The sequence below is a fragment of the Numida meleagris genome, chromosome 4, assembly GCF_002078875.1.
Source record: "Numida meleagris isolate 19003 breed g44 Domestic line chromosome 4, NumMel1.0, whole genome shotgun sequence".
NCBI classification, from domain to species: domain Eukaryota; kingdom Metazoa; phylum Chordata; class Aves; order Galliformes; family Numididae; genus Numida; species Numida meleagris.
The window spans coordinates 61,439,042-61,448,531 of NC_034412.1; the positions used below are offsets into that span (position 1 = coordinate 61,439,042).

A 9,490-nucleotide genomic window follows, 5' to 3' on the forward strand; every position below is an offset into this window, starting at 1 on the left:
CAAAAACAGAAAAAAAAATGGTATTCTAGGAAAGCTTTAGACACACAAATGATAGACAATGGATACTTTGAAAATTGAACAAGAATAATTAATATAAACAGAAGTAGGACATAGCAATGTAAAATATAGTAATTCATTAAAAGCATATAATTCAAGAATTCTACTGAATACTAGCAATGATCAATGTATTTACAAATGTAAATCTTATAAATTAACTTTAAGCAAAAAGCTAATGATACAATTGTTTAAAAATAGACATGATAAAAACTATCCAAAACAGTCAGTGAGCATTTAACAAATAACTGCTGAAAAAGTGATCAGTGCAAATATTCTTCACATGCAGTGAAAAGTCAGTAAAGAAATTTACTCTTCAAAGTTATACATGTGTTTCAGTCTTTGAAAGACTGTTATCAGAGTTTTGTATAATATGTTTTTTTAATACTTGAAAAAAACTTTTAAACTTACTTGAAAAAAACTTTTAAAACTTCTAAGGTATTTACAGATTTTGACCAACAATTTCTTACACCGATTTTAAGATTAGTTTTTAAGTCTCTATTTTTAATACTTACTTATTCCATAGCTAGTGTAAAGGAAGTCCTAAATTATTTTGAACTAAGGACACAAACTGAAATATCTTAAATATATATTAATTAGTCCATTATAATCAATGATTCAATCACACCTACTGTTTCTCCATTTAGTATTCTGAAATGATCATGAAGGAAAATGATCAACAATTATTTGAAAAATTGCATATTACCATTTAAAGACAGAAAAAAAAGTCTGTAAGAAGTTATATTATCCTGCTCCCATCTCTCTGTAAAGAATAACTAAGTTTAGAGATGGTGACAAAATAAATTCAAGTCACTCACAGTTAAAATAGACAACTAAGGAATGACAAGTATGTCCTGGCTCTTTCTGATGGAACAGATTCTTTATTAGCTAAATAAATTTACAATGCATTTAAGTTTTTGTATATAGTAGATGTTATAAATGACTCTGAGATTTTTTACACAGGTGAACAATTAAATATCTGAATATAAAGTTCCCCCAAAGTTTTATTACTATTTTTGCTGGTGCATTATCAGAAAGACAACCATTCTTCAGTAGAACCCTAAAAACTATACTTAGAGTGAAAGTGAGAATGAGCAAAGCAAATATCAAGAAAAACACTAAACTGGATTTGATTTATCTCAGGTGTTATTTAATCAGGCAAAGTATTTGGGATCAGACTAAGTACCTTCCTCAAGAAGCCTATGCAGTACACACTTCTGTTTTTATCTGCTGGTGTTATAAAACAGCATCTGACAACCATTACACTCAATTTTTCATAAGTATTATTGATAGCATCTTTCTTGAATGATTACCTCCTGTGGACCTGGAATAAATGAACATTATGAAACATGCAGACAAGCCATGACTGAAATTTTTCATGAGACTTATCAAAAACAGATCCTTAGCAGTGAAAAGATGCACTTAACAGAAATCACGGGAATATTTTTTTATTCATGAGATGCTGCAAGTCCTTGAAATTCCCCAGAAACTTCTGAAGCTCCAGTCACCTTCACCAGTTACAGCTATACTCTTTATTTTTAAAGCTTAAAAATGAAAAAAAAAAAATAATATTTACACAACTATCTTTTGACTCCTTAGGAGAGGCTCTGCTCCCGCTTGGCACTTACTAGATAAACTTAGAGAAAAAAGCAACAATTCTCAAATTTAATCACATATTTTCCCATGAACAATACTGCCTAATAAGTCTTCCTTAATAATGAGCTAATAAGATAAGCTAATTGATATGGCAATTTTGCTAGTAATAATCAAACAGTATGATCCAGGACAGGGTAGTAAAAAAAGCACAAGTTATAAACAGTGGAAAACAATATTTCATGAACATGTGAAACCTGGGGTGCATTAAAAAGAGTGTGTCCAGCAGGTCGAGGGAGATGGTCCTCCCCCTCTACTCTGCCCTGGTCAGGCCTCACCTCAAGTATTGTGTCCAGTTCTGGGCTCCCCAGCAAAAAAGAGACAGGGATCTCCTGGAAAGAGTCCAGTGGAGGGCCACAAAGATGATAAAGGGCCTGGAGCACCTCTCTTATGAGGAAAGGCTGAGCGACCTGGGTCTGTTCAGCCTTGAGAAAAGAAGACTCAGAGGGGATCTGATCAATGTCTATAAATATCTAAGGCATGGGAGGCAAAGGGACGAGGCTAGACTCTTTTCAGCGGTGCATGGCGATAGGACAAGAGGAAACGGCCACAAACTGAAGCATAGGAAGTTCCACACAAATGTGCATAAGAAATTCTTCACAGTGAGGGTGACGGAGCACTAGAACAGGCTGCCCAGGGAGGCTGTGGAGTCTCCTTCTCTGGAGACGTTCAAGACACATCTGGACGCCTACCTGTGCAACCTGGTCTAGGGAGCCTGCTTTGCAGGGGAGTTGGACTCGATGATCTTAGAGGTCCCTTCCAGCCCCTACAATTCTATGATTCTGTGATGTCCACATCATTCTTTAGAAATCATTCTTGAACAAGGCATTATCTTTTTTAAAAAAGAATTGTTTTTTATGAGAGATTTTTGAGTTTGAACTAAACACATTATTCCTTCAGTCAGACGGCCGTTCAAAAGCTTAAACTTCTTTTTAGAAAAAGTGGATTTTTAATCCAACATTATTAGAATTGTGCAAGAATAATAGATGGGTTTATGCCATTGAATTCCTTAATGAAATGAATCTAATCTACCTACAGCAAATCGTATGTGATTTGTGACACAACATACTCAACACAGAGTTTTTAGGTTTGAGTAACATATTTGCTACAATTAATCCTCCATTATCAATACTAAATAAATAAATAAATAAATAATACTTACAGCTTTCTGACATTTCTACTGTTATATCCTTTTGCCAATCAGTTGTTTGTCTGTTTTGTTCTATTTTGTCACAAAATGCCTGCCAGTCTTAGTGAAATAATTCACAATTCCATCACCAGGATCACACTGTTCACTTTGTGGGCCTTAATCCCAAACCATTAATGTCAGTGAAAGGTTTTTATTGACTGTAGTCGATGGCAGAACAAGCAGTACCCAGGATGTCTTGAAAACTGCTTTTTGACGTGCTCTGGCTTTTTCACTTTAGCTATTTGAGTGATCATAGTCATAGAATGTTTAGCCTAATTTGTTACGGATTTAGAAATGGATTTTTCAAAGAATTTCCTGAAAAGCGCTCTTTCTCATGTCTAACTGTTTCTAAGAATTCAAACTTTCTCTGCATTTGTTGCTTTTTGAGATCCATTGGATCTCTCCCACACCTTCACAGAGTGGATCCTTTTGGAAGATCCTGAGGTATCTGGAGCTCCTATGCTGCACTGAGTTAAACTGTTAAGCTAAATTAAGGAGAGCATTTATGACTTTTGTTGTTCCAATTTACTTGGAAAAGTTATTGAATTAAAGCAAATCAATACATATTTCCAATGTATAAAGATAAACCTACCTTAGAAGGTTGACCAAATACCTTCAGAATCAATACACTGTAACACCTACGAGTAGAAGAAAAGGATTTTAGGTCACTCCGTAAATAACATATTCCCTTGCTCAGGTGACAAGAAATACAGCGTTCTCACAGTTCTGTCACTTTTCCCTTTCTCTTGCCCTTGAGTCACATGTCTAGTTAGTATAAGGTAATTAAAGAGCAGCGGCAGGCATGCTTGGAGGTTTTCAAGAAAAAGGCAGATGTAGCACTGAGGGACATGGTTTAGTAGGCATGGTGGTAATGAGTTGATAGTTGGACTAGATAATCTTAGTGCTCTCTTCCAACCTCAATGGTTCTATACTTATAGGTGAAGAGCAGTCAGGACCAATGAACAGAGCAGACAGTTTTCCTCCAGTCACTACCAAGGAATGTAGATGCTGTCATTTTTCCTTGTTATCTCTAAAGTAAAAAATTTTAGCAAGATGAGTACAGAAAATGATTTTTAGCTTTCCCAGTGAATAAATTAATTGTAATTGCACTTTATAAAACTAATGGGAAATGAGTGAGATTATTTTGGTTCCTGCTGTTTGTTGTCTGCGTAAAGATGATACATATTGCATCTTGGGTGCCAAGGCTTTGTAGTAACAAGCAATTATGCATTCCTGCCTGCTCTGCACCTGTGATAACACCTCTTCCAAAGCTATTAAATATACGTACATCTGTGTCTGGAGAGTCCTGCATGCTTGGGTTTGATACATGAGAGCCAAAGTCTTTATTTTTTTTCTCTTTGGTTGACAGTGGTATTGCAAGTGGCTATTTCCATCGTCCATTTTTCTTCAGAATGACTGGTTTTCTCAAGTTGGATTTAGTAACAACTGGCTGGCCTGAAAGTGCTCTCACCAGTGACATGGAAACGAATTTTTAAAATACAGATTCTCACAGATACTAAGGGTGTGAGAGAGTTGCTCGTGAAAAAAATAACATACTTTTTGGGTCAGTCAAATGGAGCCACACTCAGGTGGAATTTTCTGTAATTTTCCATCACACCTGCATTCAAAACCAAAGCAGTTTGTGGCTGTAGTGTGCTATCAGGTCCTTTTCACCTGGAAGTTTTAGAAAGGAAAAATCATATTGATTTAATAATGTACTGAGGATTTATCAGTCCTAATCTTTTGTCTGATATGTCCTTTACTAGGTTGAAATTGCAGGGTATGAAACCTGAAAGAGCTCCTCCTGCATTGTTAAATTGCCAAACATTCATACAGTTGTAAACCGACTGCTCTACAAATTCATTTTATCAACATTTAATGTGTTCTGCTTTCTCTTCCTCTCATCTTTTCCCATTTGTTTCTCTTCCTACATTTGTAATGCAAGCAGCCTTTGTATCTAGGCTTGTACTTTCACTCTGGTTCACCACACATAAAGCATTTCAATTGTGTTTTACATGAAAAACAGATACATTCTGTTTTAAGTTACTATTTCCAGAAGATAGCCAAGTGCTTTAATTATTATGAAAAACAACTTTTCTGGAAAATGTGGTATCTATCATCACAATATTATTTTCTAATTCTGGCCAAACTCATCAATAAATTTGTTTTGGAACCATGAAAGGGAAAATACAGAAATCCTGTCACTCACTCATTCCTTACTGCACCTCATTCTAAAGAAGTCAGAAATTTGATTGCAGGTCCCAGTCTGTAAGAATCTTTACAGCTTTCCACCTGCTCTTCTCATCAGACTGATAGGCATGCTGAGGCATCATACTGGAGATCTTTTACCTTTTTTTCAGTGCAGAAATGTCCGCTGAACACAGATCAGTGATCTGAAGCTCTTAATTTAAGAGAGACAGAAATAGCAATTGGTTCCTACAAAAGCTTTGAAAGTTTGCCCCTTCAACTTTCTTTTTTAAGAATTTTTTCAAAATTCTCCAGTGTCAAATGGTTTATGAGCCAGTTTGGCCCAGTTTCATGACTAACTGAGGCAGAGGGATCCATGGACACATGCCCTGGGAGAAGAGAAAGGGGAAAAAAAAAGAGGGGGAAAAAGGCAGGGAGATGGGCCTAAATACAAAACAGCAGCAATGAGCTAAGGGAGAAAACTAATTTACTAAATATGATAACAGAATGCGAGATGACACAATATAATACAATAAAATTGGAATTGAAGATAATAAGCCAAATAAAATGAGAGAGAGATTGTCTAAAGCCGAAGGCCTTACTCTAATGCTGAAGGTGAGATGGCTAGGGAGCACACACCACAGAGACAAGCAGTAAAAGAAGGGGCCATCTCATGACTCGTGAGCAGTTTTATCTTTCCCTCTAAACAGCAAACAGAAGCGGAACAGTGAAAGTCTTCTGGGAGATGTAGTTCTTCTCTTCTGAGAACCAGGTATACCCAGAAATATCAATAGTCCACGGAACTGGCGCATTAACTCTTTAACTCCCAGCCCACTACATGATATTATGATGTGGAATACTGATAACATAAATCATAAACCCATGACATCGAGTTAGATCAAAATAATAAAATTCTAAGTGACAAAATAATTGTAATGAATATTTGAATTTTTCTTCAGAAAAGCAGAAAATAACAAAACAAAAATAACTTTTAAGAGCTGTATTTTCCTATTGTGAAATGGAAAATAACATAAAAACACTCTCTGAACCATGCTTAATAAAGCTACTTTCAGTTTTGAATTTAGAAGCCAAAGAAATAAATCACTTCTCAGCAGCATCAGATACTAGCAAAAGAAACATTGTGGTATCCTTTACTGTCTGATGCCAATCATCCCTTGTTTTCTTTTTTGGATACACACTAAAATCTATACATATAGCCTTCTGTTTAAACACAACTTTATATTTAAGAAAATCATAGCTGAAAGTTTTAAGAACAAAGAAATAAACCAAGAATGCTGAATAACAGAATATTTTGGTTTTTTATTTCACTCCATCTTTTGTATTTTGTCCAATGTAAGTGCTACTTCTTTTTCTTCCAGGGGTAAGAAATCTACATGTGTGACTGCATGTACACAGAGCTGGGATTTTGTGTTACAAAGCTTTATGTAAAACAGATTCATGGGTTTGCCAGAGGTTAAATATTTCTCATCTGCTTCCACCTCTTCTATTGATCTGAAGATTTATTATTAAAATTGAGTGAATTATGTTAACTTAAACCAAAACTTCATGGATTTAAGTGTTATTTGGTTCAGCCCCATTACATATGTTTTTTGAGGGGAGGAAGAAGAGGAAAAAAATGAAAATAATGATTAAAGCTGAAATCTTTCAGCTTTTACTGTCATTCATTTTGAGATGGGTCCTAGGCATTTTGTCATGAGTTCCTTTAATGCTTTCAAAATTTATTTGGTCTCTTTGTATCCACTAATTTGCATATGGCAAAACTGTATGATACAGTCACAGGAAGACTGGGAAAAACTAGTGTTTTTTTTTTAAAGACTAGGTCAACCTAAAATCTCTACCACGAACGTTTAACATTGCCACAGTGCTTCAGAGTAGAACAGCAGGATACTACTATCAGTTCACATTTCCCTGATTTCAGCTCCAATAAAAGGAGAGCATTTGATCTCAGCCACACTGTATGAGCATGCCCAAGTACTTCCCCTACAGCTACTGACCAAAAGCCCCAGATCCATTTCTAGGAGGCTGCTACAAATCCCGGGAACAATGGCTTTCAGTGGAGCATTTGAATTAGGCACTCAGATTGAAGATATTCAAATGTTACTTGGCCCCTTCAGTCATCCACCCCACCAGCTCAGTTTTAGTCTGAAACAGAAGAAAACACATGCACTATTAAAAATCCTATGCGTACCAGAAGCATCTCTTCAAAAAATTAAAAATGTATGATGCTGTATTCTTTAGAAGACTTAAAAATAAAGTGTTATAATAATGAAATATTAATATTTAAAGCCATGAACCAAAACCTCAGAAAATAATAAATCACCTTACAACTTCGTCACTAAAAGTTACCATTCTGTGTCTTTTGGACTAAATGTGCCGACATACAAAATGAAAACCACTAAGGACTTTCATTCCAATTCCAGATATCTAAAATATTTAGTTATGCTTTGATTCAGCTATGACAAAGCATGATATTTTAACTGTTAGTGTTCATCTTTAGTGCAAAATTTACTTATTTTGCAAAATAAGCTGTTAACACAAGCTCTTATAATAATAAAAATAAAAGCACTGTTTCTTTAGAAAGATCTTCAAGTGCTATTGTAATTTTCTGTAGCGTTCATAATATTTCAAAAGATGCCTTCTTACCTATGCTATATCCTAAGTTAGGATAACACATTTTTACATATAACTAAAACTACAGAAGGAATGACAGCACAGAGAACTCTGGTTAGAATTTTTTTTTACCAATATGATCTAAATGGAGAAGAAAGTGTAACCCCCAAATGAGTGGCAGCTACCAGATCCAGCAAGTGTTGGTGCATGGAAGTTGCACGGCGACTGGAGGAAACAGCAGCTAGAGCACCTTGCATCTCTCAGTAACGTCACATGGATTGGATGCATCAAACATTCTTCCATTTAGTAGTTAGTATTCACTTTTCTGTTCCCCTACGGGAGCCTGAAAGAAAGAATATCTCATAGCACAAATATACCAATATAGCAGATATGAAAACAAAGCAAAGTGAAGCTCTGAGGAAAGTTTATGAGAGGAACTTTAGCAGCAGAATGACATATCTGACAGCCTCAACAGCACTGCATATGAAAGAGGCCAGAAAGTTCAAGAGTAATGAGAAAGCTATGCCCATTAAGATGAAGAGGCAAAAAGGACAAAGGCAAATGAAGAATAGGAACAGGATTAGGCAAAAAATACAACAATTAAGATTTGAAAAGAGAGAGGTTATGGTACTTTTGGGCCTGATTCAGCATAATAGGGAAAAAATAATCATCATACAGCAAAAGTTTGGATTGAAAGAAAAAGAAAGAAAAAGAAAAATCTAGAAATTTACAGCAATATACACCCTGAAAAAAAATAGAAAAGGTGACAAGAATATAAAGAATACTTCAATACTGCAGCCTTTTGGAAGGTAATAGCTGTTGTTAGAACTGTCACCTATAAACCAGTCAAAAGACAGATGTACTTGAAATGTCTTGCCCAATAAAGATCCCACATGTCACTCAAAATGATCAGACTATTTATTACAGAATTTGTAATGGAAACATGAAAGAAGGCATGGAATGATATAATAGAAACAGATGGACTGTTTTCTACATATGTCATTTAATATGAATCAGTGACTAGAATTGATTAACACAGTTGCTGCTATAATGGATTAAACATATTCAAAGAACTAGATGGTAGGTGATAATTAAAATGCAAAGCACATGGCTTCAAAAAGTAAAATATTCTCCTAATGGCAGCTAGTATAATCTATTAAAAACAAATAAAATAGACATCCATTTTTGAAGAACAAAGGATGTTCCACTGAGAGATCCATTGAAAGATGAAAACATCAGCATTATATCGACATTACTTACTGCTGCTTCTTCACCCAACTCTGCTTGTTCCCCTAACACTTCCTACAATATATCTGACGTAAACACATATACCTGAGTATTGTTTTCCATCAAGGAAAGTCCTCAAAAAGGCAGCACTCAGCTGCTGAAGATACTGCCAGTATCACAGTTTTCCCCAAGCACCAGCTAGCACATCTTTATCTTATCACTGCATAGCCCGTAAGTTATATGTCAAAGCAACTCTAATTCAGTAGCATTGTATCATATAAAAGATTGTAGGATTAATTCACCAAGCAGTATTTATTATTCTGAAAAAGACCAGAGAGTTTTTCTCACATTCTCTTTTGTCATAGTCATTCACACTGTTTGGAGTAGCCAGCTCTGGTGAGTACTTATTTGTGGCATTTCCAGTGACTTATCTGGGAGACAACTTATTTATGTAAAATCAGACAGAACTTGTCTGGGAGAAAAGTTAATCATTCTAACTTGACTTCTCAAAAGAACAAGATGTTAATAATTTTAGGATAGGAAAAACTG

At 35.3% G+C, this 9,490-nt stretch overlaps 1 long non-coding RNA gene across 2 annotated transcripts; it reads right to left on the reverse strand.

Moving 5' to 3' along the window:
- Window positions 1,250-8,055, reverse strand: LOC110399001. 2 transcript variants are annotated; one of them, XR_002438809.1, is made up of 4 exons: window positions 7,900-8,055; window positions 7,099-7,246; window positions 3,489-3,534; window positions 1,250-1,378 (listed from the first exon to the last, which is right to left on the reverse strand). It is a non-coding gene; the product is annotated as an uncharacterized LOC110399001 (long non-coding RNA). The 2 variants fall into 2 exon arrangements; XR_002438808.1 differs by having other exon boundaries at window positions 7,847-8,055.